Here is a 22,037-nt window from a genome sequence, read left to right as displayed (position 1 = left end):
CCAGACGCGTCCTTCTTCGCGAACGCGGCCACACCCTCGCGTTCGCGAAGTACAATTTACTTCGGCCCAAAAATCCTCCATCGCGAATGCGATGAACATGTCGCGAACGCGATGAACATGTCGCAAACGCGAATACCACTCAGCTTGACCCTTCGCGAATGCGGGATCTCCATCGCGAACGCGAAACACGAAATCTCGCCTGCCTCCAGCTCTTCTTCGCGAACGCGAGGACCATGTCGCGAATGCGTAGCTTCGAGGTTTCACACCTTCGCGAACGCGAGAGAGACATCGCGGACGCGAAGAGTAATTCAGCTGCCCTACCCAGATACCTTACGCGAACGCGAGGGCTACCTCGTGAACGCGATGAAGAAAATGCCCGCAACAGAACACGAGAAATCTACTATCTTCCAAAGTTCAAAAATAATCCGTTAAGCATCCGAAACTCACCCGAGGCCCCTGGGACCTCAACCAAACATACCAACAAGTCCTAAAACACCATACGAATTTAGTCGAGCTCTCAAATCACATCAAAAAATGTTAAATTCACGAATCACCTTCCAATTCAAACTTAAAGAACTTGAAACTTCAAAATTCTACAACCGATGCCGAAACCTATCAAACCATGTCCGATTGACCCCAAATTTTGCACGCAAGTCATATTCGATTACGGACCTATTTCAACTTCCGGAATTGGATTCCGACCCCGATATCAAAAATTTCACTACCGGTCCAAAACTCCAAAAATTCGACTTTCGCCATTTCAAGCCTTAATGAGCTACGGACCTCCAAAACGCAATTCGGACACGCCCCTAAACCCAAAATCACTTAACAGAGCTAACGGAACTGACCTTCCGGAGTCTTCTTCACACAGTTCCGACTACGGTCCAAATCCTAAGGCTTAAGCTCTCATTTAGGGACTAAGTATCCCAAAATACTCTGAAACTCAAAACTAATCATCCCGACAAGTCACAATAGCAGAAATAGATATGAAAAAAGCAGTTAATAGGGGATCGGGGCTATTACTCTCAAAACGACCGGCCAGGTCGTTACACATCTAGAATTTAAATATGTGACCTAAAACAAATTATGAGCCCCTTAATTTGCCATTAGAATATAATTTTAATTCTCTTATGTCAATGAAATTTAACCGTTAATATATACTAGTTTTAGTGTACGTGTTCCACGTGTGTTCCACATCAATTAATAAAATTTGCATACAAGTAAAGAAAATAATTCAGATTTAATGGTAATAACAACTCTTTTGAGAAAATGTTAAATTGTATGATACTAAATTGGTCAAATTACTTTTTTGTATTCATCAAGGAGAGAAGATCTATCCCTAAAAATTGTACAATTGTTGTTTTAGAACTTGACTTGGACTCCATAATCAATATTTTACGGTGATTGAAGTTTTCATATATTAGATTCCGACTTGGACTTCGTGATTGAGTGTGGTCATGATTCAATGAGCAGAATATCAAATCAAAAGGAAAGCTTGTTTATTATAAATTTAACTTGAAGTAATAATTCAAATTGTTAGAGAAATTTGAAAATTAGTTTATTTACCAAAGTAATCTATACTTTGTTGTTAAATTTAAGTGAACTAGTTTCTATATCACGTGCCTCGCACGTGGAATCCCTAAAACTGTTGTAAAAGGGAATTAGATGAGAAAAAAGCAATAATATAAGATATTTTTTTGTAAGAGGCTACTGATGTTAATATCGGTTTTCAACGTAAAAGATTTCATTAATTACTCTATAAGATTTTTGTAAGAGTTGTTGGTGCTGATATCAGTTTTCAAGACAAAAGATTCTTTTAGTTTTTCTATAAAATGGAGTACTATATTGTGCTAGTAAGATTGTGCTAACAAATTCTTAGATGTATATATCAATTATGTTTACATAAAATGCCAGAATATTTTCTCAAATGAATTATAGTGAAGTAAATTGTAGCTTACGTCATGGCCTACATCAGTAGAGAAAAAATCTTGTTAATCATTACATTGAAAAAGAAAAGAAATTTATTAGGCGGAGAATGAATTAGGGGGCTTTTTTCTCCCCCTAATCTTGTGAAAGAAAAAATCTTGTTAATTACCAAAATCGAAAATACAATTTATTAGGATTTCCTCAAGACCAGAAAAGAAAGTCAAAAATAACCAAAACCTACACCATTCTACTATCCAATAGAATTCCTATCTGTATAGTTCTTTAATCCATTTCCTATTTTTACATCTCTATTTTCTATCCAAAGCATTATAAATTCTATACTTGCACCCTGTCTTATTTGACCGCATATGGTCCCATTACTCAGAGTAATTTATTGATTGTAGGTGTTGGATTTTAAACATTCATTATCGCTTCCATCTGCTATGCATTCTCCAGAATTTTCTATGTAAAAGATTTAGTCCTTTTTCTAATTGAGCTTTTCTATAGTAGTAGTTTGCATAAATAGTGCATCCTCATAGTTTATGTTGTTGATCGGTGCTAGTAAATTATGAATTCGTACATATGCTAATGAGCGGTTAACTGCCAATCAAAAATATTGAGTACATATCAAATACCAATATATTGTGTGCTAAAATAACACCATGTAACAATCTAGAACATAAAATTGAAGTTACCATAATTTTCATCTCCGAGTACGCTCTCAGCTAACCTATCAATGTCAGGGAGCTAAACAATAAAAATTATTGTTTTCACGCTAAATATTTTAAAAAGATAATTTCTTATAATTTGGGATTTTACAATATAGTCAGGATATAAATATGCCAGCCGACGTACATTAAAGACATATAGATGTATATGCATTATTTAATTCCTATATTTAAAACACAAAATTACAACAACAACAACAACAAGCGTTCGAAAAAAAAAAAGTTTAATGGAAGACAATGCATTTTATTCCTATTCGAATTGTCATTAGCACAAATATTCCTTTTCAAACAACGATTCTTCAACCACACTTCATTCCAAAGGTGTTAGTAAAAGTTTTAATTAATTTCAAAAAATTAAATATTACGCAAGGTTTTGACTTTTACACTTTATTTAATATGGAGTTATTTCAGTCACTATTTCGGAGAAATCTATTTACTGTTAGAAAAGAAATAGGATCAAAAACCTATTCTACTATAATTGCTCTCAAAACAGAAATAAGATTAGAAATTTATTTAGAGGTTAAAATTATTTTTGACTGACCGATCAAATGTGTTAATTTAGTCAATTATCCATATAAAAATATTAGGAAAATTAAATTTCTTAAAGAATTACATACAAAAAGAAACACGTTGTAAAATTGACTTGGGAAAAATAAGACAAGTATTTTAAATGCTGAAAATTAATATTATTATACTAATGTAATATATAATATGTAATAATTTTGAACAATGCTAGTATAAATATAAGTCTCGTTTCCTAAAAAAAACAAATACTACTGTAATACTTGAGTACAAAATGTTGGCTCAAACCATTAATCTGTTAATATATAGAATTTAAGCTTAAGCACTACGATCAATGTATATGACTTTTCAAAGTTAACAAATACGACCATTACCCCGAAAATAAAGAAGTATGATACAGAAAACAACTTAAAATACAGAAATTAACATGTCAATGTTTTACTTTTATCTTCGGTAGCAAAATAGATCAAGTGGCAAGTGCATGGTACACTCTTTAATTCCTATTATACGTAAAAATCGTATTCACCATAAGTCCTCTTTCTAGTGATTTTATTTTTTATTTTAGTGTATTCTATTCTCTAGAGACTTAATCTTTTTCCAATTTAATATGCACTTTTGATTTTTAAAATTTAGAAGCAAAGTTTTACAGCATATATTATGTTGACTTTCTGTTTCACTTTGAGTGGGAGGAACGTTTGTCATGTGAAAGGTAGCCAAATCTTTTTCTAATTCAAAGTTTTTATTCGTATGTCCTTCAAAATATATGATCTGCGTGGAAATTTGAGTGATATTTTCAAACATAGATATATTAGTCTTAGTTCAACCAAGAGTGCAATTTTTTAATGAATTCGAAGTCCTAAAGACTCTATAACAACCGAAATTTATGGAAGAAAAAAATTCAATATTTTAGGAATATTTTTGTACACTAATACACTAAGAAGTATGTCCTAAAACTAATAGGATTACAAGGCTAACGTCTAGAATTTCAGTTATGTCCTTTCCTTATGAGTTATTATGCTTAATATTATAAGGTTATTTTTGTAAACCAACACTGTATTCGTACTTTTATAATAATATAGAATATAGATACTTAAATCACTCTCAAACATGGCGCGGATTATTAGTCAATCAATAATTTTATATTATTTTTGTGATTGACATTCTACTTTAAAATTTATTCCTTTATTACAGTGGTCTCTATGACAATTGTTAAGAGTTTTGTATCTAAAAGCAATAATTACATTCACAAGGATATCGTACATAATAAACTTAACAAAAATCCAGTATTGTGTATAAACTTAACACATAACCACCAAATAATGCAAGAACTAAGGACGCTAGTCCATACAAACTTAACTATCTTTTTTTTTTTTTTGGGTAATTGATGATGTACTAACTCATTTATAGTATAAAAAAGGATCTCTATATATAAAATGTAGAATATTTTTTTATGCTTATCCATTAATAACTACAGTAAACTTAAAAAAAAAAAAAAAAAAAAAAAGAACCCCACAATAAATAAGAATAACTAATTCTTCCTTTAGATTAGAACATCGAATATATTACATAGCATTTGTATTTTCAATATGTATTTGGAAAGAATTGTCAATTAAATAAGAAAAATACTTTAGATGTTGAATAAGAAGATTGACAAAAGAACCAAGATAGCAACGACTTACCTTAAAATTATAACTTACTTTTACTAAATTACACACACACACAAAAAAAACTTGAAAATTTATCAACAAAAAGGTATTTGGACAGACAAAAGACAAAAGGTAGTGAAAGAGCATGAGAAAATTTTACAGCTTACTACTTCTTAGGTTTGCACTTCTTGAATATCCCGAATTGAGACAAACTTGACCTACTGCAAAATTTTCGCTAGTTAACATTACAAGCATTAAAATTTTGATTGATATCCTATACGTCCCCTGATGCTTCCAGCTACCTAGAAGGAAGAAACAAGAGATAGAAATGATAAGTAAATTCTTAAATTGCATGTATGTACGTTCATGCCTTAATATTGGGAGAAGTGTTTCTTATATAGTTTCAAAACAGAGTAAAAGTAATACATAAAGAGAATCCTAGAGGATGGAAAATTATAGTAATAGTTAATAGACGATAGTGCAAATTCAAGTAATAAGAGAATAAATTGTATAATGTAAAATTTTGTTTGATTTTGAATTCTAAATTTTAGGATTTATTAGGTACACAATTCAAATAAGGAAAGGTCTAATAACCAAATTTTTAGTTAATTTTAAAGTTCTAAATATTAGAAAAATAATTAAATGACTATTGTGTCCAATGTGAACTCTTTTTTAAACGGTAAAAATGATGAAAGACATTTCGCAAAGGGTCTTTATGCTTTTAATATAGTATAAATATAGATAAATACATAGATAGATATAGTTATTACAACATAAGCAAAATCTTATTCAATTTTAAATTTCTAATATTAGGTGTCCTGCATAATTCAAATTGAAAATTTTAATAAAAAATTTAGGTAATTTTAAAGTCTCAAATATTAAAAAATTAAGTAATTATTTTAATTTATAGTACATTATTAGATCTTTTTGGAATAAAACTTGTTCAACAAACAGCTTTGTGGAATCACATAATTATAATCTTTGTAATTCGTTTGTTTTATCTGTCATTCACCTAATTATATATTATGCTTCTAGAAAATAATACAGAATACCAAATACATTATTTATATATTCTATACGTATTTATTTATATATTATTACTATTATTCCTTTAGTAAGAAAATAACATTTATTCTTGTATCATATATACAAATACTATTTTAAGAGCTATTTCAATCCTAGTTTTATTAATATTGATATTTAAGATTTTAAATTCAATAAATTACAAAATATTTAAATTCCTAATTGGATGTTTTCTAATGCTACACGAAATGGTCAAACACTAAAATAAATAAGTGAATGAAACAAAAGCTGGAAATAAGAACAAAATGGCCCGTCGTTGACATACATGAGATCTTTCACCCGTTTTCTTTCGATCTTTCTTTTTTAATTATGTTTTTTCTCTTTAATATAATACTCTTAAATCTGAAAGGAGTTGAAAGTAAAAAACTTTATTAACAAAACAAATCCTTACAAAGTGGACGAAACTTTCCTAGTTTGGATTGAAAAGTGCAGGAATTCTAGAATTAAAAAATAAAAATTATAAATATTAAAAAAATAATTAAATGATTATTTCTAAATATTATAGAAATAATTAAATAAATACTCCTATGTATTAGAAAAATAATTAAATGACTATTCATAAATATTAAAAAAATAATCTAATGACTATTTTGTCCAATGTGAACTATATTTTTGTATACGGGTAAAATCGAACTCGAGATTTGACAGAGCATCCAGCACGACGGTTTGGGATCGAGAGATAAAATCCCGGAGATCGGTTCCTGCCTTACCTACCCACCGGAACCACCAGACTTGCCTTCGAGTTTACCGAGGTCATAACCGGTCCCGGTTATAATGCTCTCAAGGAACATATTGCTAGCTTATCCGACAAGGGTCCGAAATTCCCGCAACTAACCGGACATTATGGCGAAAATCACGGAACATACCAAAAAAGGGACCAACGGTCAACAAATCAAAGACCTTTTTTTACCTTTTATAGAATAAATAGAATAATACCTTAAAATCAGGTTCCTCTAATATATAAAGGGGCTCTCACAATTCATGAAGGACAGGGCAACATACACTCATAAGCAATACATTACCGTTATTCTTTAAGTTCTTATTCTTTGGTATCTTGGTGTTAATCAAAGTACATTCAACTCAAGGGTGGCCAGCTTTCCTAGGCTGAAATTATCCAATTCGTGTGGTTTGCAGTTGATTTATCGTTATTTATTTTAATTACAATCTAATTTATCGTTCAACATCAAGTTAATCCGCATATCCTTTAAACCACTAACAAATTCAATTGTTATCCGATTTTGAGGGTAAACAGTTTGGCGCTCACCGTGGGGCTAAGGATAATAGCGGCAATTTGATACAAATCATCATAACACACCCCATTTTACACTTGCTCTTTGAAGTATTTCTGATTTCAGGTCAGGATCAAAATATCAAACCCACAGTCTGTCCCTCTAAACATGGACACAGAATCCGGCCACCATGGTAAGAACAACAATGCAGCTCTTGGTAACGAGGCAACACCAGTCGATCTTGGTAGAATCCCGGTGATGGTTCCCATCAATGTATGTTCGCATATGGCCATTGACACAAACCAGCCCACCGACCCAGAAAACAGCGTGCGCGGGGAAGTGTGTTTGATTTCCCAAAACACGTACGACGGCAAAAATGATGGGATCAACCTGCGTATGATCTTCGAAATGCTACAGGCTCAATAGACGACGATAGCTCAATTGCAGAACCAAGGTCGAGCACCGAGCAGGAATGAACCCGAGCTCCCCTGGGAAGCCATCCACAGGAACGAACCAATCTCGGAAAGAACGAGCGAGAGAGAATTGGGGACTAACACCGAAATCATGAAATTGCTCGAAGAATTGACGAAATGGATAGAAACAGGGAAAAAGAAAATCGAAGCCAATGATAAAAAGGTGGAAACCTACAATTCCAGGGTCGACCAAAATCCCAGGAACACCCCCGATATTGAAGGGCCTGGATTCCAAGTAATTTATTCAAAAGCCTTTTCCCCCAAGCGCGGCTCCGAAGCCGATCCCCAAAAAGTTTTGCATGCCCGAAATCCCTAAGTACAACGGAAAGACCGACCCGAACAAGCATGTAACCTCTTATACATGCGCCATTAAATGGAACGACTTGGAAGATGATGAGATCAAATTTGTCTTGATGAAAAAATTCGGAGAGACCCTGCCAAAGAGAGCTATGATATGGTACCACAACCTTCCTCCTAATTCTATTGACTCGTTTGCTATGCTTGCAGATTCATTCGTAAAATCACACGCTGGTGCTATAAAGGTCAAGACCAGGAAGTCAAACCTTTTCAAAGTAAAGCAGAGGGATAACGAGATGCTCAGAGAATTCGTTTCTCGATTCCAAATGGAACAGATGGATTTGCCCCCGGTCGCGAACGATTGGGTAGTTCAGGCTTTCACCCAAGGACTCAACATTTGAAGCTCATTGGCTTCACAATAGTTGAAACAAAACTTGGTAGAATATCCAGTCATCACTTGGACTAACGTCCATAACCGGTACCAATCAAAAATCAGGGTCGAGGATGACCAACTCGGGACCCCTTTCGGATTCATGCACCCCGTCAGGATCATCGACCGAGCCAAGGGAGATACCGATCATGAACCTAGATCAAACCTGGATCGGTATCAATCATACAATAGGGACCGGAGAACAATGGATCCGGGCGAAAACCCTATGAGAAATTAAATAAGGAATGACCAAGGACAGAATAACCGAGGACTCATGAGCAAAAACAACTTTGATAGGCCCTATGGGCCTAAAGAAGCACCGAGGCTATTAGAGTATAATTTCGGCATCAATGCCTCTGCTATCGTGTCCGCCATCGGATACCTCAAAGATACCAGCCCAAAGGGATCCTAACCTTATGTGAAAATATCACGGCACTCATGGTCACAGAACGGAAGATTGTCAACAATTTAGGGAAGAGGTAGCCCGACTGTTCAACAACGGACATCACCATAGAAACCTCAGCATGTCGTAAACATAATCATCGATGGGGTCGACATCCCCCAAGGACTGATGCTGAAGTGTACCAAACTTTCCATCATAAGGGAGAAACGGACTCGAGATTACCTACCGGAAGGAACCTTGTCGTTCAACGACAAAGACGCAGAGGGGATCACACAACCACACAATGATGCACTGGTAATATCAGTACTCATAAATAAATATCGAGTTAAACGTGTGTTGATTGATCCAGGTAGCTCGGCCAACATCATCAGATCGAGGGGCAGGTAACAACTCGGCATACGAGATCAGATCGTACCTGTAGTCCGAGTCCTAAACGGGTTCAATATGGCTTGTGAGACCACTAAAAGGGAAATAACATTACTGGTGAACGTCACCGGAACCATTCAGGAAGCTAAGTTCTATATAATCGAAGGGGACATGAGATACAACGCTTTGCTCAGAAGGCCATGGATTCACAACATGAGAGCAATACCCTCGACATTACACCAGGTGCTAAAATTACTGACGCTCGATGGAATCAAAATAATTTATGGGGAACAACCGACCACTAGGGAGATATTCGCGGTCGATGAGGTGATCTCGGCATCCACACTCTTGGTATCTAAGGGTCTAAATTCGGTGATTGAAAATGGGGCCAAATAACAATCACCGATACCAACCTCGACAGAATCAGAGGAGCGAGGGATAGACGAGGGCAACGACTACGGAGTCCCTAGGTCTTTCATAACCCCTGATGATTCTGACGCTACAAAATCAATGGCCGAGGAACTGGAGCAAGTCGTACTAAGTGAACACTTTCCCGATCGAAAGGTATACCTATGCACGGGGTTGAACCACGAGATCAAGAAAAAACTCATTCAATTTCTTATAGCTAACAAAGATTGTTTTGCTTGGTCCCACCTCGATATGAGAGGGATACCCCCGGAAATAACCACTCACAAGATAAGCTTAGATCCGAAATTTCACCCGGTCAAGTAGAAGAGGAGGCCCCAATCTAAGGTCAAATATGCTTTCATCAAGGATGAGGTATCTAAACTCCTTAAAATAGGGTCCGTTCGGGAAGTTAAATACCCGAATTGGTTAGCAAACGTAGTGGTAGTTCCTAAGAAAGGGGATAAATTAAGAATGTGTGTAGACTATAAGGATTTGAATAAAGCATGTCCCAAGGACTCCTTCCCTCTGCCCAACATCGATCGCATGATCGATGCCACGACCGACCACGAGATCCTCAGTTTTCTCGATGCCTACTCCGAGTATAACCAAATACGGATGAACCCGGATGATCAGGAAAAAACCTCCTTTATCACTAAATACGGCACATACTGCTATAACGTAATGCCATTCGGGTTAAAAAACACCGGTGCCACTTATCAATGTCTAGTAAACCGGGTGTTCGTAGAACAAATAGGAAAATTAATAGAGGTTTACATTGATGATATGTTGGTTAAGTCCCTGTGACTAGAGGACCATTTAAAACACTTGCAGGAAACCTTCAACGTATTGAAAAAATACAACATGAAGCTGAACCCGAAGAAGTATGCGTTCGGAGTTGGATCGGGTAAATACCTCGGATTCATGGTATCCAACCGGGAAATTGAGATCAACCCCGATAAGATCAAAGCCACCGAATATATCACGGTCGTAGATAATGTAAAGGCCGTGCAAAGGCTAACCGGGCGCATAGCCTCTCTGGGGCGATTCATCTCGAGGTCCTCCGATAAGAGTCATTGATTTTTCTCATTATTGAAGAAAAAGAGTAACTTCTCATGGACTCCGAAATGCCAACGGGCCTTGGAAGAGCTCAAGCGATATCTATCGAGCCCTCCGCTACTCCACACGCCGAAGTTAAACGAACAACTATACCTATACTTGGCGGTCTCGGAGATAGCGGTAAGTGGAGTCCTGGTCCGGGAAGAAAAAGGTACGCAATTCCCAATTTACTATGTTAGCAGAACTTTAGGTGAGGCCGAAACTAGATACTCTCACCTAGAAAAATAGGCACTTGCCTTGCTAAGCACTTCTAGGAAGTTGAAATCGTATTTTCAATGGCACCCCATACGTGTTGTGACTACTTACCCATTGAGAAATATAATGCATAAAACCGAACTCTTGGGGCGGTTAACCAAGTGGGTCGTCGAGGTCAGCGGGTACGATATTGAATATCGGCCCCGAATCGCTATTAAATCCCAAATTCTGGCAACTTTGTGGCCGATTTTACGTCGGTGCTAGTACCCGAAGTCGAAAGAGAGTTATTATTAAACTCGGGGACTTTTTCGGGTATCTGGGCCCTCTTTACAGATGGCGCCTCAAACGCAAAGGGGTCCGGACTTGGCATCGTGTTAAAACCACCAAAGGGAAATGTAGTTAGACAATCTATTAGAACTATAAAATTGACTAACAACGAGGCCGAATATGAGGCCATGATTGCAGGTTTCGAACTAGCCAAAAGCTTGGGGGCGAAGGTGATCGAAGCTAAATGCGATTACCTCCTTATGGTAAACCAAGTTAATAGTACGTTCGAGGTAAGATAAGAATGAATTCAGATATACCTGGATAAATTACAGGTAACATTACACCGGTTCAAGGAATGGACTCTACAATACGTGCCCCGTAAAACAACAAGGTCGATGCCCTCGCTAATTTGGGGTCGTCAGTAGAAGACAATGAGCTAAATTCAGGGGCAGTCGTACATCTAATGAGGTCAGTAGTCTAAGAGGGTCATGCCAAAATAAACTCAATGAGCCTAACATGGGATTGGAGAAACAAATAAATAGAATACTTGAAAACCGAAAAATTGCCCTCGGATCCAAAGGAATCGAGGACCGTACGTACGAAGGCAGCCCAATTTAGTTTGTCCGAGGATGGAACCTTAGTCAGAAGAACATTCGATGGCTCGATCGCGATATTTTTAGGAACGAGAGATACCAAGTATGTTCTAATGAAAATTCACGAAGGCACCTGCGGAAATCATTCAGGTACTGAAGCACTGGTCCTTAAAATAATCAGGGCTGGTTACTACTGAATCGACATGGAACAAGATGCGAAGGAATTTGTATGAAGATGTGATGAATGCCAAAGGCATGCTCCAATGATTCATCGAGCCGGAGAGCTGCTGCATTTGGTCTTGTCACCGTGGCCATTCATGAAATGGGGGACAGACATCGTTGGCCTGCTTCCACGAGCATGGTTAAGCCCAATTTATTTTATTTATATCTGACTATTTTTCAAAATGGGTGGAAACCCAGGCATATGAGAAGGTCATGGAGAAGGAGGTCATCAATTTTATCTGAGACCATATCATATGTCGGTTCAGAATACCGGCCGAGTTCGTATGCGATAATGGGAAACAGTTCATTGGCAGCAAAGTAAGCAAGTTTCTCAAAGACCATAAAATCAAAAGGATCTTATTAACTCCCTACCACCCTAGTGGGAGCGGACAAGCAGAATCCACCAATAAAACCATAATCCAAAACCTCAAAAAGAGGTTGATTGACGCCAAAGGAAAATTGAAGGAGATCCTGCCCGAAGTTTTGTGGGCATATCGTACGACTTCAAAATCTAGTACCGGGGTAACCCCGTTCTTACTGGTTTATGACGCCGAAGCTCTAATAGTGGTCGAAGTCGGAGAACCGAGTCTCAGGTTCCGATATATTACCGAAGAAACAAATAACGAGACCTTGAACACAAGTTTGGAACTACTAGACGAGAGACATGATGCCGACCTCATTCAAATGGCATCCCAGAAATAACGAATCAAGAGATATTACAATCGAAGAGACAACCTTCGACACTTCAATGTCGGGGACTTGGTATTGAGGAAGGTCACGTTAAACATTCGGAATCCGAACAAAGGAAAACTGGGACCAAACTGGGAAGGTTCGTATCAGATTATTGAGATCACCTGAAAAGGGTCGTACGAACTCGGAACAATGAACGGTGAACAGTTACCGAATAAATGGAACATAACACACTTGAAGCGATATTACTGCTAAGGTACGAGCCCGACCACCTTATTTTACTCAACTATTTTTTACTAACACTTGTAGGTACCCAACATAATTTTTAGGCCTGAAAGAACGTGTTGCACTCTTTTTCCCTTGATCTGATTTTGTACGAAATGGGTTTTCCAGCAAGGTTTTAACGAGGCAACAGTGAAATCGTGCTAACTTAGAATTGAAGTAAATAGTATTCGAGGCTTATCTACGACAGACCCCGAACTCTGGGGGCATAATCCGGGGAGAATAATTTTTAATTCCTGTACTCAAACAATCTAGGCTCGGTCCATAAGATTCTCTGTAAAGGCCAAACAGTCGATTGAACCATGCCCACGTAGATCACCCGAGCCCGAACACAAAATACAAGCTTAACTTTGTATACTACGCACAAAATTAAAAGGAAGCCTATGCCTTTTGTATAAAAGTTCCTGTCCTTTCAAAGATTTTTTGTTTGGTTCCCCGAAGACATCGAGCCCAAGAGCCACTTCACTCGGGCACTGCCACCTAAGGCATTGCCTAAATTAAAAGGATACGGCCATTTTGGGATATAAAAACCCGAGGTCACGAAGCTTATTTGGCATTGCCCAAACTAAAAGGCTACGACCATTCTGGGATAATGAAACCCGAGGGCACAAAGCTTATTTGGCATTGCTCGAATTAAAAGGCTACGACCATCCGGGATAACGAAACCTGAGGGCACAAAGCTTATTTAGCATTTCTCGAACTAAAAGGATACGGCCATTCCGAGATATTGAAACCCAATGGCAAGGAGCTTATTTTTCATTGCCCAAACTCGAAAAGGCTACGACTATATTAAAAACGGCTCGGAGACGTCCGAAGCCCGTAACAAAAAGGTACCTTTGACAAAATTACACCTTCGGCAAAATTACAATCTAAGGAATTATAAGTACTTTGGGAAAAAATTTCGGTCATACCGAATTTTCGCATGGCCTTAAGAAAATTCAAAGGCAAGGCCTGTTCGAAACACCGAACAAGACCTAACTATTTAATGCTAAGGCATTTCAGTCTTTGCAAAACATAAAGAGAAAAACAAATTAAAAACTCAAGAATTATCGAAAAAATTGTATTATATATGGTCTTTACAAAGGCATAACAAGCCTTGACAAAAAGTATAAAATACAGAAAAGAAAAAACAAAATCAAACAAAAGCAGCCTGATCTTGGCCGGAGCCCGCCTCGTCATCGAGATTCCTGGGGTCTTCTCCACCCTCGGACCCGCTTGTGTCCTAGGAATCTTCATTCTTGGGATAGGCCAGATTCCTGGCCTCGGCTTCGAGCACATTGTCATCCTTGATCTTAGCCGATAAATCAAAACCCCGAGCGTGAACTTCCTCGAGGGCCTCCCTTCGGGATTGCCACATCAAATGCTAAACTATATTTTTTACAAGGTCTTGAGCCGCCTCGACATCGGTCTTGTACTGGGCCACCATTTTGCTATCTTCGGCTTTGACCACAACGACCTCTGACTTGGCCATTTTTAGCTCCTTGGCCAGACTTTCTCGGTCTGAGACAGCCGAACCTAACCGGGATTGGAGCTCTTCAACCTTTTTGGTCTGAACCTCGGCCCTGTCCTTTGCTGCTTTAAGCTGGATTTCAACCGAAGTCAGTTGTGCTCGAGAAGAGGTCAGACGATCTATTATGCCTCTCCATTCATCGGTCTCAGCTTTGACTATATCCATTTCAGCCCAGATCTGGTCAATCCGATCAAGTTTTTGCTGGACCTACGGATTTTGACCATCAGTCATCGAATCAAATTCATCATTACTAACCTCAAAAATTTTTACCTGCTAGACCAAATTAGCATGTTCCTTCTGAGAAACTTCAAGCTCGGCACTGAGGTTCTTAGCCTCCCCTTCGAACTGCTCGCTAAGAAGTTTAAAGGCATCTCTCTTCTCAGTGAGCTCTCGAACTTCAGCCTCGAGTAGCTTCAGCTCTTCTCGATACCTTAAAAAAGTCTCGTCATGAAGCACATATGCCTACAAACACGAAGAAAAATGTCAAGTTATCTATGAAATAACCTAAGTACAAAATTGAAAATCATCAAGGAAAATACAAAGATTACCCGGTTAAGCTCCTCTTGCATTTCGTTGAATAAGCAAGGTGCCTCCACCTAATTCATCTTGAGCTGGTCATCCTCGGTCACCAGACACCGAAGATAACTAGCCACCCGTACGGGGGTAGAAAAAACTTGGGCGTCCTACGGAAGGGAAATAACAATGGTATATTTCCAATCGGGATATGCACTCGGGGCAGGGAATAGGTTGACCAATTTCGGACTCGAGGAAGGCCCGCTTGCTTCATAGGGGGAGCTCTTCCTTGGTATCTCTAAATCGCCAAATCCGATGGCATCCTTCGTGGCCGTCAAATCCACGCCGTTGAAAAAACTGCGAAAGAGGTCGTTCGCTCCATGGGCCCCCTCGGTAGGGCATTCTTTTGTAGCTTAGGCCTCGTTGAACATCGACTATATGAACGAGGGTGATTCGGCAATCTCTATCGGGACAGGTGCTTCCTGTGGGGCTTTGCCCGTATCCTGGGAAGCTTCAGTTCCTGCCTCCTCCTCGGCCTCCCCCTAGTTCAAGGGCCCCTTGCCCTTTGAATTGCGACGGCATGCTGGCCACCAGATCGAAGGCTTCTCCTTCCCCCTCGGACTCATCCCTCACTCGATAGAGCGAGTCCGGAGACAGCGCTCGAGAACTGGTGCTTTCCTTGGGTTTACGCACCAATCATATCTTTGGTTTCTTCTTCTCAAGGCCTGGAGAACTCGGAGACCTTTTTCTTTTCTTCTCTTTATCCTGCCCCAAAGAAGGGGGCTAGGTGAAGATATCTTCATCACCAGATGAAGGCCTCATCTCAAAATCTTTTGGTAAACCTACAAAAAAGAAGTTAAGCAAGTTAGAAATCGATAGCGCGAAAGGGAAAACAAATGTCACTTGAGAAATATCTCACCATGGGAACGGGCCTCCCATCGGCTCTTCCAAAGCTCGTGCCACAAGCGCTCGGAATATGGCCTATGTGTTACAATACCCTCGACCCACTCCTTGAGCCGAAGAACTGTATCCAGGATCCGAGCGACAGCTGCACCACCACGAAACACTAATGAAAAAAGATGGAAAGAAAGGGCAATGAATAAAATCTTAAAAGTAAGATTATACTTACGTGACATGTTTCACTTCTCAGAAATGGCATGTACTCGACTGGGATCAAATCTGAGGTCTTCACTGGGACGAATCGACCCAACCAGCCTTAATCTCGATCTTTGTCGATACTCGAGAACGAGGCCTTACTGGCCCAGTGGGCAAGCTTGATAAATCCCCCTCGATAGAGTCGAGGACTATTTAAGCGCATGATATGGTCGATGGTGAAGGGATACCCCTCGATCTTGCTTACGAGAAACAGAGGAGAATCACTATCCTCCAAAAGGAGGGGTGAATTTGGCCGAGGGTCACTTCATACCTCTTACAGAAGGCAATAATGACCGGGTCCAAAGGGCCCAACATGAAGGGATAAGTGTAAGCACTTAAAACACCCTCCACGTGAGTAGTAATAACTTCCTCGGGCTTGGGGACCACTACATGCTTATTATCCCAGTTGCAATCTTTCTTGACCTTGGAGAGGACATCCTCGGTGATCGAGCAGATATATCTCGAGACCGGTTCACACCGATCCGGTACCGAGGAGGGTTTCTCGATCTTGAAATCAGCACTGGTCGGGCATCCTGCGGGGATGAACAATTTCAGAGGAGGCTCCAGTGCCGGTTCCTCAGCAGCAGTATGGGAAACGATTTCCTCAACAGCCGACCTCGAGGAAGAGGGAGTTGATTTTTAAGGAACGAATTTTAAAGTCTTCGCCATTTCTTTAAGAATGGAAGAGATGTAAAGAAAAGACGGTTTGAATGAAGAATAATGGATGATTGGAAAATGAAGAAATCTTATGAAAAATCTCAGAAAACCAGAATAAAAGAGCTTAGAAGTGTTGAAATCTTTTATATACGAGGGCAGAAGGTTTGGATGTAAAGTTTGAAAGAACAAAGGAAGATGTATTTATAGTTTTCCAAGCGATGGTTCGCATCTAGGAGTGGCCGACCAGTGACTGACAAGCCTTCAATGCCTTAAAAACTGGACCGACGAGACGTTTTAACTATTCTTGTCGCTTACGTCATGTTTTTTGTCACTCACGTCATGATTTATCGAAGTGAGAATCGGGAGCTCATATCATTTCTCATTATTTATTCTCCAAAAATTGAGGGGACTTTACGTCATGATTTTCGTCGCTTACGTCATAATTTATCGAAGTAAGAATTGGGAGCTTATATCGTTTCTCATCATTTACTCTCTGAAAAATGAGGGGACTATCCGTATACGAGTAAAATCGAACTTGAGATTTGACCGAGCATCCAACACGGCAGTTTGGGATCGAGAGATGGTGATAAAATCTCGGAGATCGATTCCTGCCTTACCGAATTAGCCACCGGAACCACCAGATTTGCCTTCGAGTTTACCGAGGTCATAACCTATCCCGGTTATAACGGTCTCAAGGAATATTTTGCCAGCTTATCAGACAAGGGTCCAAAATTCCCGCAACTAACCGAACATTATAGTGGATATCACGGAACAAACCAATAAAGGGACCAACGGTCAACAAATCAAGGACCTTTTTACCTTTTATAGAATAAATAGAATAATACCTTAAAAGCAGGTTCCCTAATAAATAAAGGGGGCCTCACAATTCATGAAGGATAGGGTAACATGCACTGATAAGGAATACATTACTGTTATTCTTTAAGTTCTCACTCTTTGGTATCTTGGTGTCAATCAAGGTGGTATCTTGGTGTCAATCAAAGTACATTCAACTCAAGGGTGGCCAGCTTTCCTAGGCTGAAATTATCCAATTCGTGTGGTTTGCAGTTGATTTATCGTTATTTATTTTAATTACAATCTAATTTATCGTTCAACATCAAGTTAATCCACAAATCCTTTAAACCACTAACAAATTCAATTATTATCCGATTTTGAGTTTAAACACATATATAATTGACAGTTGTATGATAATTCATTTGGTTGATTGGAAACATGTTAAGTGAATATATAATTATATGTTTGTAGGAAATTAAAATTTATTAAATTTAAATCGATAAGAAATTTGGATTTAATCTCAATTAAATATATTTTGGTCCAAATAAATATTATGAGCTAATATAATTGGATTAGTTACTTTAGTCTATTTAATATTGATTGGGCTAGCCCATTTAGTTGGACTACAACTGATGAACCCACATTATTAGGCCCAATATGTCATCTTCCTAGAGACCCAGTTTGGTGCCACGTGTCAAATGATGTGGTACGCCAAGTAAAACGGAAGATCCAATAGTATCATGCCACTTGTCAAAATGACAAGGCATGACAAGTCACATCAAAAGGCCAATGAAATCGCGCCACGTGTGTAAGTGACATGTTCTAGCCAATCAAATGCGGCCTTGTCACACTTCAATTTGATTGGTCGAAAAGAGTTTGTTCTTATCATAACTCTTCCCTCCCACAACTATAAATAGGGGTCTTCATAACCCAGAAAAGGGACCAGATGTTATAACAACAAGCAAGAAAGAGCTCATGGATCAAACACTGCAAATTCCTCCACAAGTTCAAGAACAAATCAAGTTCAAGCTCAAGAACGAAGAACAAATCAAGTTTAATCTCAAGAACGAAAAACAAATCAAGATTCAAGGAGTACGGTTTCAAAACAAAGTTCGTGATAGTTGAATTCAAGATCATCGTTCATGGCAATAACTATATATTCAAGATCAAGAACGAAGTCAAATAAAATACAAGGCATTCAAGATCAAGGCTACTTGTTCGTGATAAAATTCGTGGCAACAATCAAAGTGTTCGCGACGGATAAATCAAATTCAAATTCAAGATCAAGCTCAAAGGCCCTTGAATTTATATTGAAAAAATAGAATCAGAGGGATCATAGAGATTGTGATACTCAAATATTTGAAATTAATTACTATGATTGTAGCAATATATTTTTGGTCTTGATTTTATTTTCTTGACGCAATTTATTGTCTACAAATTCTGGCACGCCCAGTGGGACAATATCTACCTCTCATCTCAAATTTTCAATCACCAAAGTTTAAGAACATCGAAATGGCTTCAAAGAAAATCAACCCCAGATCAACTTCCACCAAGGCTGCAAATTTCAGGTTCTACACTGATGTAGAAAGCATCCTCGATATTACCTTTGGAGGCTTTGGACCAAATTACAAGAAGCAAGGCAAGCTCTTTAGGACAACAAGCACTCCAAGTGTCGTCTGCATTAACCCCTGTTTTCGGATATTCATTCTCAAAAGGAGCAAGATCTTCCACAAACGCACTCGAAGGAGGAAACGATGTTGCTGAAAAGATTAAAACTCTTGGTCTGCTTGACCTCTCTGGATCCAAGAACTCTGTTGTGAAGGAAGATGATGATGCTTCAAGTGATGGATCTTCTCCACTTACACCACATAGCGTGAGTCAATCAAGGATCAATATGTGTGACAATCCATGCTACTCTCCATCATCCACAACAATCATGCAAGCCATAGTGACAAACACTTCATCTGTGGAGGAGCAGTTGGCAAACTTGATGGAAGAAATCGCTGGCTTGACCAAGTACATGCAAAATCAAGATACTAGAAAGCATCCTCGATATTACCTTTGGAGGCTTTGGACCAAATTACAAGAAGCAAGGCAAGCTCTTTAGGACAACAAGCACTCCAAGTGTCGTCTGCATTAACCCCTATTTTCGGATATTCATTCTCAAAAGGAGCAAGATCTTCCACAAACGCACTCGAAGGAGGAAACGATGTTGCTGAAAAGATTAAAACTCTTGGTCTGCTTGACCTCTCTGGATCCAAGAACTCTGTTGTGAAGGAAGATGATGATGCTTCAAGTGATGGATCCTCTCCACTTACACCACATAGCGTGAGTCAATCAAGGATCAATATGTGTGACAATCCATGCTACTCTCCATCATCCACAACAATCATGCAAGCCATAGTGACAAACACTTTATCTGTGGAGGAGCAGTTGGCAAACTTGATGGAAGAAATCGCTGGCTTGACCAAGTACATACAAAATCAAGATACTAGAATTGACAAGTTAACAGACAAGGTGGGAGTATTGATGGAAGAAGAATCCACCCATGCACCTGGCAAGCTCCCAGAGGTTCCAGAAAGTAATTCTCCCCTAAGACAAGTAGCATCTGCTAAGGCTATCCCTATCTCATCTGAAGGGATGATTTCAATCGATCAATTGAAGGAGTTCATTGAAGGAACTATTAAAAGCAAGTACAAAGTTGTTACCAAGTCCTCTCTTACATACGCAAAGCCATATACTGCGATGATCAATATGTTGAAGATGCCTGCTGGCTATCAACCTCAAACGTTTCAATAGTTTGATGGAAAAGGCAACCCACATCAACATGTGGCACACTTCGTTGAGACATGCAACAATGATGGGACTTATGGAGGTTACCTCGTCAAACAGTTTGTCCGCTCGCTAAAAGGAAATGCTTTTGATTGGTATACAGACCTCAAGGCGGGATCTATTGATAGCTGGGATCAACTAGAGCAAGAGTTCCTCAATCGCTTTTATAGAACAAGGCACATTGTGAGCATGGTGGAACTTACAAATACTCGTCAACGGAAGGGCGAACAAGTTATCGACTTTATCAATCGTTGGAGGAATGCAAGCCTCAACTGCAAAGACAGGCTTAGTGAAGCTTCTAGCATAGAGATGTACATCTAAGGCTTGCATTGGGGATTGTGCTACATCTTGCAAGGTATCAAGCCTAGCACATTTGAAGAACTTGCAACTCGTGCCCATGACATGGAGTTGAGCATGGCCTCCACTGGAAATGAAATATTGCCCATCTATGAGCCTCGCAAAGGGAAAGACAAGCAAAAAGTCAGGAATTGGGGAAAGTTTGTACCCAAATCTAGAAACAAAGAAGCTATAAATGTCAACACATCACCTATGAAGTTCACAACGAAGGTGAGCAAGAAGCAGAGTACGAAATCCACTTCTTTTCAAGATAAGCCAAGTGGAAAGTTGACATTAAAAGAAATGCAAAAGAAGGAGTACCCATTTATGGATTCTGATGTTCCAGTAATTTTTAAAGAGCTCCTCGAGTTAAATCTCATTGAGCTTCCGGAGATGAAACGGCCAAATGAAGCTGGGAAAACTTATGACCCGAATTACTACAAATATCATCGACTTGTGAGCCACCCTCTGGAGAAGTGTTTTGTTTTCAAGGACAAAGATATGGACTTGGCTCATGAAAAGAAGATTGTGCTTGAAGATGAGAAAGCAAGCACAAACCAAGTCTCTATCACCTTTGGCTCATTCAGTCCATATGAATTATGTAGTTTTTAAGAAAGTAAAGAGAAAAAATTACTGGAGAACAACAAAGTTGAAGTTAATCAACCTAATGATGATGAAGGTTGGACGTTGGTGACTCATCGTAGGTGCCACATAAGGAGCCCACGAAAAGAATCAATAGAACAATCAACAAGGAAAATGATGGTAAAAAGGCCAAGGAAATAGAATCTAGTTAGGCGTTTGAAGAAAGCAAAAGTGGAGATGCACCACCCTCAAAAGCCATGACATCCAGTGACCTTGGAGGATTTCTTGCCATGTTGGTTCCGCATGAAGATTTCCCATAATGGTATTGAGGCCTCTTGTTGCAATTCTGATAAAGGGGAAGAAAAGAGTAATGACCTACCATTGGCACCATCTTCAGAAAATCTCATTGAAGTTAACGCGTGCGAGGAAAAGTTATGTTCACAAATGACGATCTTCTACTAGGTGACACTCTTCATAACTGCTCGTTGTACCTCGTTGGCTATATGCATGATGAAAGAGCAAATCAAATTTTGGTTGATAGAGGATCCTCAGTGAACATCTTGCCAATTCGCAATGTGAAAGAACTTGGTATTCCCACGAACGAACTCTCGTAAAGTCGTGTGATGATCCAAGGATTCAACCAAGGGGGGCAAAAATCCATAGGTGCGATCAAGTGCATGGCTGCATGTGATCGATGCAAAAACTTCATACAACGTCTTGCTTGGAAGGCCTTGGATACATGAGAATAAAGTGGTTCCATCTACCTACCATCAATGTTTGAAAT

This window comes from Nicotiana tabacum, chromosome 4, assembly GCF_000715075.1.
Source record: "Nicotiana tabacum cultivar K326 chromosome 4, ASM71507v2, whole genome shotgun sequence".
Taxonomy (NCBI): Eukaryota; Viridiplantae; Streptophyta; class Magnoliopsida; order Solanales; family Solanaceae; genus Nicotiana; species Nicotiana tabacum.
The sequence above is the reverse complement of the archived record's forward strand: the minus strand, read 5'-3'. Positions refer to the sequence as shown.